General features: G+C 41.1%; 2 pseudogenes; one reads left to right on the forward strand and one right to left on the reverse strand.

The window, feature by feature from the left end:
• Positions 1-1,248: 1,248 nt before the first annotated feature.
• On the forward strand, positions 1,249-2,141 carry LOC147446777 (uncharacterized; annotated as a pseudogene).
• Positions 2,142-7,469: 5,328 nt separating this feature from the next.
• Positions 7,470-8,298, reverse strand: LOC147446778 (uncharacterized; annotated as a pseudogene).
• Positions 8,299-8,500: the final 202 nt, after the last annotated feature.

Consider the following 8,500-nt stretch of genomic DNA (forward strand, 5'->3'; position numbering starts at 1 on the left):
ATCGTTGTATGCAACCTTGGGTGGGGAGTCACTAGTTCTTGGATGCATAGCCTAGGCCTTGCCTGTGTGTAACTACCCTTGCATGGGCAAGGTTAGGGCATATTTTTTTAACAAAATAAAAAAACTTTGAAAAAAAAGAACCTGTAGGTCGTCATGGCGGCAGCCGACTACGCAAGCAAGGAGGCTGAGAGGGTCGATGATGTACACCGTTTCCGGGCAAGTCCCTGTGACGAAAAGTTCCCCCCACGGCAGCTCGAAGCCATCCCACCCTCTGCGTTCAGATCCGAGCAGGTCGACTTCGGCTTCGTCTTGTGTGCAAGGGCCGCTTCCCGCGGCCTGCCTGTGAGCTTCACTGTCGAATCAAGGGACTATGCCCCCGCCATGACGACTTGACGACCATCGAGAGAGAGAGAGAGAGAGAGAGAGAGAGAGAGAGAGAGAGAGAGAGAGAGAGGATATGCAATATAGCAAGGCTTCCTCCTCTTCCTCCATAGCTCCTCCATGGCTCTCCCCTCCCCCTTGCTCTGATACGAATGTGAGACCACGGGGGATTGGGCCGTGCAACTCTCCACCCAACCGTGCCATATATAGACTCCTAGGCCCTAAATATAGCGCCCCATGACGGCATGTCCATCCTGGCCCTTGGCCTAACACTCTCTCTCTCTCTCTCTCTCTCTCTCTCTCTCTCTCTCTCTCTTTTCTACACACACACACGATGTAGAGAGAGAGAGAGGGGTTGGGGGGGGGGGGGGGGAGGGAGAGTGACATAATACTTGCGCAGCAGGTTTCGGCCAAGATTTGAGTAGGCGAAAATGGCCCCTGCGCGTGTGGGTTTCCCTTTTTTCCCCCAAATTTTTTTGTGTCGCAAACTGCGTCGATATACCAGTGGGAATTTGCATCGATATATGCATGGCAAATAATGACTTTCCACGTGTATATCGACGCACATTGCGACGCGTATATCGACGCATATATCGACGTGCTCTAATTATGTCGATATACGCGTGGAAAGGCATGGCCGTCGATATATGATGCATCGATATCTTCATGTTATGTTGTAGTGATCAAAGCATTGGAACTATTGCATTGTGGGATAATCGGGGAGTAGTAGCTTTTGTCGAGGAGTTTTGTGCGACAAGGGAGTACTATCAAGCGGTGTCATCAAGTGGCATGAATGGCAAAGCGCTCTTGTACATGACATCGGAAGGTTGGATGGAGCTTGGAATGACAAGCTTCTCACGCAGCCACATGCTTGTAGGATGGAGCAAGCATGTCCTTAATGAAAATCCTCGTTCATGCACACATGAATCAATCATTAGGAGAAATCCTCCAAGAGGTTTTCAACGTCCAATCAAAAATGGAAACCATAGCCTACTCATGTTGCATGAGATGAAGCATCTTCATCCCGATGCGGTTCCAATAGCATGAACGTGTTTTTTATCCATCCATGGTGAAAAATAACTATCCTCTTGTAGGAAAATCTTTTCTAAAAATATGTTGGGACAAACAACACTTTTCTTACAATAAAAGCATGAACAAAATTAGAGGGCGGTTCAAGGAAGGTTTTGGGGATTTAGGGAAGGATGCATTCACAGAAATTAATTTGCAAAAATATCCATTGACCGCAAACAATTTGATGGAATTCATCAAGGAAAACATGCATGACTTGAAAACTCTAGTGTTTTCAAAAGATCGAGTGGAGAGTCAAAGATGTGTATGACAAGGTCCTAGAATGGAGACATGCACAAAGAAATCCAAAAAAAAATCTCAATTGGCAAATTTAGGGGGTGGTCCTTCTTTTCTTAGCCCACTTACTATTGATACAAGGAGACAACGGTGCTATCCCGCATAGGATTTCTACATGGAAGCACTCAAGGGTACCTCCATGCTCCAATTCATGAAGAGTGCTCTTCACTTGGAGGATCCTCCCAAGGTATACATTATGAATCTCTTTTAATTCTGTGAGTTGTATGTGTGTGTGTTTCCAATATTTCCTAGTTTGTAAGTTGGCTTTTGGTCATTTGTCTTTCATGTTATGTTGACAAAAGACCTTCACGAGTTCCTCAAACATTAAGCATGGTGATGCACAAGCTTGCGGTGAGAGATGTCCTTTTGAAGAATCTTTCATTCATCAAGTATAAATGCTATGAATATTACCATGCCCATACTATTTTCTAGTTTACTAACTTGACACTCTGGTATGTTCTTACTTGTTAGCTAAAGGACTCCGCCTATGTCAATCCCACAAGCTTATCATCAAATGATAATAATGTAAATGAAGATGTAGAACTCCCTTTTATGGAGACTATTATGGAGGATTACTACATTCCTGAGCCACCAAATGGGAGTCTCTCTCTCTCTCTCTCTCTCTCTCTCTCTCTCTCTCCCCCCCCCCCCCCCCCCCCCTCTTTCTTTTCACATGAACACTTGGTACAAATCTTGAGGATTGTGGCATCATAGCACGACAATAGACTAGTTACCATGACAGCAACACTATAAGGATGGCTAGAGTACAAAACATGTTTTCTAGTCATCGGATTACATTGTTTTTTTTATAATGGTCATATTAACATGGTGTAAAATAGAATGGAGAAATTAGCAATAGTCTTTGCATAGACCTTGATTGCGCTTTTATGGAAATGGAGGATGACATGGTTGAGACACGAGGATCAAAACAAGAGGTGGGCCACATTAAAAACATTGTTAGCTACATCACTCTTGGTTTAAGCATGACACTAACTTCTACATGTTTTCTTTTGTTATGATGTAGGCAAAGACTCATGGTGACTACATGTGTGAAACTTTGATGTGCACCTATGAACGCAATCCTCCCAAAAATGACATGCTCATGGGGTTGGGAGGTTTAAATCCATTGGTAAGACCTTCAATGGTAATCTTAGTTTAAATGACCCATTTTCTTTGATGGTGGTTTTTTGAATTGATCTAATTACCATTTTCTAGGACAAGGGGCTTCAAACTAGCTTCTATAGCATCCCTTTACACAATGGAACTATCCTTGAAGTGGAACAAGCCACATTGGATGAGGTGAAAAATCCCCATGTAATGCCAACAAAGAACAATAGAGTTGTATTTGGAGTGGAAGAAGTCACAAATGCAAATGTAAAAAAGCCAAGTGATGTGATGAGTGGCGAATTCCAAACTACTTGTATTAAGTATTAAATCTAAAAGCTTTAACATACCTAATAAACTCTTCTAATTGCTAATATTATCTTGGCAAATGTGTAGCATGAGACAAGCTTGGATGAAACTACTTTCACCCATGTCATAATGGACTATGAGGAGGAAATTGTGTTGGGGTTAGAGAATGCAAACACGAGGGTATGAAGAACCTTTTGCTTTTTTAGAGTCGTTGTTTCTTCATTTCTTTTGGAATTGTGATGATTTATGGGATACATTACCATTCCATTGTTTGAAATTTTGGATCCTCTATGTGCTACAGCCTTGTGAATATCCTTATCAAAGGGAAAAGGAATCAAAGTTTACAAGTATCAACAAGATGATGGTATGTTCCTTAATTTGAGACAAGGTATAGGTATAGCTAAGAATGATTTTGAGAATTAGGATACCTTAGGTGAATCTAAGACAAAGATATCACATCTATGAGCTCTTACGCTAAATACTTTTGCATCTCTTTTTAGGCCTTTGATGGGCATGGCTCTACAAATCAGAATGCCTCTAAAAAGAGAAAGTTATATGCTATGCACTCATTTAATTTCAAAGCTTATGCAAAATGGTTTAAGTTTTTTATTATCTCTCTGTATCACATTTTTACTTGCATATTTATTTCTTAATTTGTAGATCTTTGATGACCTAACCATTTGACTAGTCCCAAGGCACATGGGGTGTGGATTTACCTTATGCTTTACATATATTTGTTTATGAAAAAATAGACAATAATGGTTATTGTAGGCCACTCTATTCAAAAGAGTATTGAATGTGCTAACTATTCTTACATAATTTTGAATTGAAATTACCTACGACAAGGTTCTCTAGGCCTGTAAAGACTCTTGCTAGGTCGAAGGATATGTTAATGGAGAATGTAAGCACATTTTAAGCTCTATTGCTTATGATTGATATGGTGTTTCTTCTTGTTTTACCAAACTTTCAAATGTTCTACATGAATAGGTTGATCAAAGCCACATGAGACTTGCAGAAAAGACAATGAAGAAGAGTAAGAATGACACTTGCACTTTGAGAAGGGTATAAATGTAGGTTCATAAGATTTCTTATCCATGAGAGGTTTGCAAGATCATGGATTTTTTCTCTCTTCTAAACTTTTTGTTATTTATAGTTATTGGCAACAACAAAGGAGATGAAAAATAAAGAATTGATCACGATTGCAATGAAGGAGATGGGTCAACATGACATGGTTGAGATTTTTCAAAATTTATGGAAAGCCGTCAAATAGGCGCCTAGATCTAACAAGTCTTTCTTCAAAGATTGCTCGTGAACATGTATCAATCTGTTGTTTTGCAATATTACGTAGCTTGGATTCAGTATAGTGGTTCTTCTCATTGCATATGAAAGAAATGGGACACTTAATTGATGGGATCTTGTTATAAGTTGCTTATTTCTCTATCCATTGTAGCTTAGGTTCAAAGGTGTTGTACTTTTGATTTGTTAGACAATACCCTTTGCTCGATATTACAAGCACATTGGATTCTTATGTTATATGCACTCTTAACTTAAACATGATATCTCTTTTCCAAATATTCACAAACAAAGTGAGTGTAAACTTAGTTTTAAAATTTAAAAAGTGTAAGTGTTGTTTGATTTCCTAAGTCCGCAACACAATTTTTCTAACCTTTGCATGTCAATTATTCATACATAGTATCATAGACTTACATGCCATTGGCTCTTGTTTAGGACTCATGTCATGCCAGTTCAAGTAAAAAAAGGATAAATCATTTCCCTCCGTAAAGATTGATAATAACAATGGGATCTTGCATAAATAAAGATGTTTGTCAAGTGTGACCTAGTTATGTCTCATAGTAATGATTAGATTATCTTGGATCATATAGTCTTTAGGTTTCTTTTTTGAAGACATAGGTCTTTTGCATACAAGAATTTTAAGGAGCATCTCAGGTACGTGCATTGTCGTGATGACAATCTTGGTCTCACTTCTACACCCTCAAGTTGCAAATATGGTTCTTGGTTGGTAGCTTGTGCCATGGCCTTTTTGATAACACAACAGTGGAGGGTCCTTGGGGAGGGATAAGAGAGGATGTAAAAAGGATCTCTCTCTCTCTCTCTCTCTCTCTCTCTCTCTCTCTCTCTCTCTCATTTGAGATGTTGTTCATTTTAACCTTTTTGAAAATGGCCAATTGTGACTTTAAGAAATTTGGAATAAAATTTTCAACTTCACTAATTACATAATGTTTTCCTTTCAAGCACAAACAAATGCTCATTATATAAGTCTCTAGTCTTATCATAGAGTATGTTTGTAAGCTTTCCATCAACCTCTTTTGTAGATCAACAAAAAATTATAGCTATAGCCAAGAACTAGAGGGAACTAAGAGGCATGGATTTCTCACAAGATAATTTTTCTACCCTCTGGTAATGAATAGGAAAATGCACCACCTATAATGTAGGAAAGTGAATTCTAATATGTGAACTTACGTATGTCTGCCTGCTTTCTAAAAAATGCATAAATATGGGGAATCTAAACCAGATTCTCTCCTCACTCTCAGTCTCTTGGGTTGCTGCCAGTGGGCAGATGTCTCCTCCATGCACATATTTTGCTTTATGTCTCTCTTTGCGACAGTGGTAGTGGGCATGTGCCTCCTTTCTCTATGATTTTAGTGCGCTTGTGGTAGAGGTGGAAATCTTCAAGGCAAAGGCAAAGAGTCGCCTTTGTGTGCCACCTCACTAAGGCGATGTAAGTCTGGTGTGCACTCTGTGCACGAGTCTTGGAGTGTAGGACCATAACTATTCATATAAAAATTGAAGCAATATGGCAATAGGGCTTGTCGTGGAGAGATAGGCTTGCAAGTGGCTGCTATAGGAAGTAGCTTGATAGCACTAAGGCTCTTGCTTTTAGCCATGGACATTGTGTGGTATGTAGAGCTGACCAATGCATCTTTAGCTTGGGCACTCAACTTAAATAGGGAGGGCATAGGAAGCATGCAAAATCTTGGTGGCTATGAGCAAGGGAGGGACAGTACATGATATATACCACAAGGGCACAAATTCCATGGGTGCATGAGCTATGCAGGCCAGTGTTTCTTTTGTAGTCAATAGACTAAATTGTCTCTCTTTTTCTCCCATTGTTGCTATCTCTCTGTGCATCTTGTGTTTATGTTGAGACTCGAGGAAGGGTCTGGCAGGGGAGAGAAGTGATCGAGAAGGGAGACGGGGGAAGGGGATCGAGGAGTATGTTGGCAAGCTGCACCAAGGGTGGGTTGGAGGCAATAAAATTCCAAGGAATCTTTGACTAAATAAAGTCTCATTTCCGACAAGGGAACTTATCCTCCACATTTATAAGGTGGGAAAAGTATAGCCAATTTTTTCCCTTGTGGTAAAACTCATGGGTGCCCTTTTTCCCACTTAGCTTGGAGCTTTTTTTCCCTCGTGGTAAAACTCATGAGTGTTCTTTTTCCCACTTGGAGAACTCAATGTTCCCTTCATTTTTCCCATTGGGAAAAGTTTGTCTCTTTTCCCTTACCAAAACAGAACATGGGAAAAACTTTCCCACGAGTGAAAAAATCTCCCTGTTTGAGGTACAATCTAAACCATATTTCCCGGTCAATAGTGGGATAGAAGTTGTGAAATAACTCCCTTTCCACACATGGGAATAAACTAAAAGTTTCTTTAATGTATGATACAGAGACCAAATAGTGGTTGGAATTAACCCCCTTATGAGACAGAGATGCTAACTAACCAAAGGCAGTAGCTGGAGCGGATGCAGTCTATCTAATCATTCAAACACTACAACATAATACCCAGCTTTCGACGCATCATATTTTGACGCACTGTACCTTTCCACACGCTTTTCGACGGGCATACTACTAGTCGATATATGCGTCGATATACGCGTGGAAATATACGTGGCTATACGCGTCGAAAGATGCGTGTTTCCACACGTATATCGACGAAAAAAATATGGGGGGAAAAAACCAAATCCGCGCGTAGGCGGTCATTTTCGCCTGCAAGCGCGCACAGATCTACCCTTGGAAACCTGCAATGCAAGTATTATTGATCTCTCCTCCCCCCCCCCCCCCCCCCCCCCTTCTCTCTCTCTCTCTCTCTCTCTCTCTCTCAAGCTACATCGTGTGTGTGTGTGTGTGTGTGTGTGTGTGTGTGTGTGTGTGTGTGTGTGTGTGTAGGAATGAGAGAGAGAGAGAGAGAGAGAGAGAGAGAGAGAGAGAAGTGTGTGTGTGTATGTAGGAAAGAGAGAGAGATAGATAGATAGATAGATTGGATTATCGTCCACGGAGGTCATATATGACCTATGGGACCAAGAACACAACATTACAATGATTCATTCTCAGTGTGTGCTGATACATATCAGTTAAGGACTGAGGGTCCATCAAGAGGGTAGGGTAGGAGAAAACAAACAAAAACCTAAGGGTCGGCTGGGGGGAGAGCTGGTTTGGGATTTCAGAATTCCTGGATGATCGCTTTGCCACCTCGATAGATTGCCCATTTTCCTTGCTTACGCGCTTCATGCACCTTCTTAAGCTCACTCGCTTTACTCTTGAGTTGATTCATGGTCAATTCTTCTGCAATCCAAAGCTTGGTTTCTTTGAGAAGGCGGGACTGACGTAGAAACTTCACCCGCTCCTCTTTGTTCTTGAAGGTAAGAACACAATGCTCGGGACGCACATGACGATGTGTATCATTGATCCAAGCGACATTCTCTGACTTGATGTTGATTGGCTCAATAATGTTGTTAAGTTTGATGATTGCCTCTTCAAGGGTGTCCTCAACAGTGCACCACTGCAAGGGGAGCCCACCGATGCATACCTTGAGAGCATTATCTTCTTGAGATTTTTGTTCGGAGATTTCCTTTGTTACACACGTCTTTACTTGGGCAATGGTTGTTGAGTGAACTTGGCTAACCTTTGCCTCAACCTCCTTTACCTTGTCGGTGGTGAGGTCAGCCATAGACTTGAATTGTTCTTCTAATTTGCACAGGCGAGATTTGAGTTCAAAGTTTTCCTCCAAGACTCGATCAAGAGTTGCTTGCAACTGCGTGATGCGATCAAGTTTGCTAGGGGCTGCCAGCACTGTTGCAAAACTCGGTCTTGTTTTGGCGGGGGTCTTTGGAGTAGCCATCCCTGTGCTTGAGGGGATAAAAGCGAACCAACCACTGACTCGCAAATTCTAGAGGGAAAACCCTTTGAGAATGCTCAAGGCTTCAACCTTTGAAAATCAAAAAGTGTAGGAAATCAAAAAGAGAGAGAGAAATGTGTGTGTGTGTGTGCAGGAAATCAAAAAGAGAGAGAGAGAAATGTGTGTGTGTGTGTGTGCAGGAAAT

The sequence above is a fragment of the Adiantum capillus-veneris genome, chromosome 12 (genome assembly GCF_014529385.1).
Source record: "Adiantum capillus-veneris isolate H3 chromosome 12, ASM1452938v2, whole genome shotgun sequence".
Lineage (NCBI taxonomy): Eukaryota > Viridiplantae > Streptophyta > Polypodiopsida > Polypodiales > Pteridaceae > Adiantum > Adiantum capillus-veneris.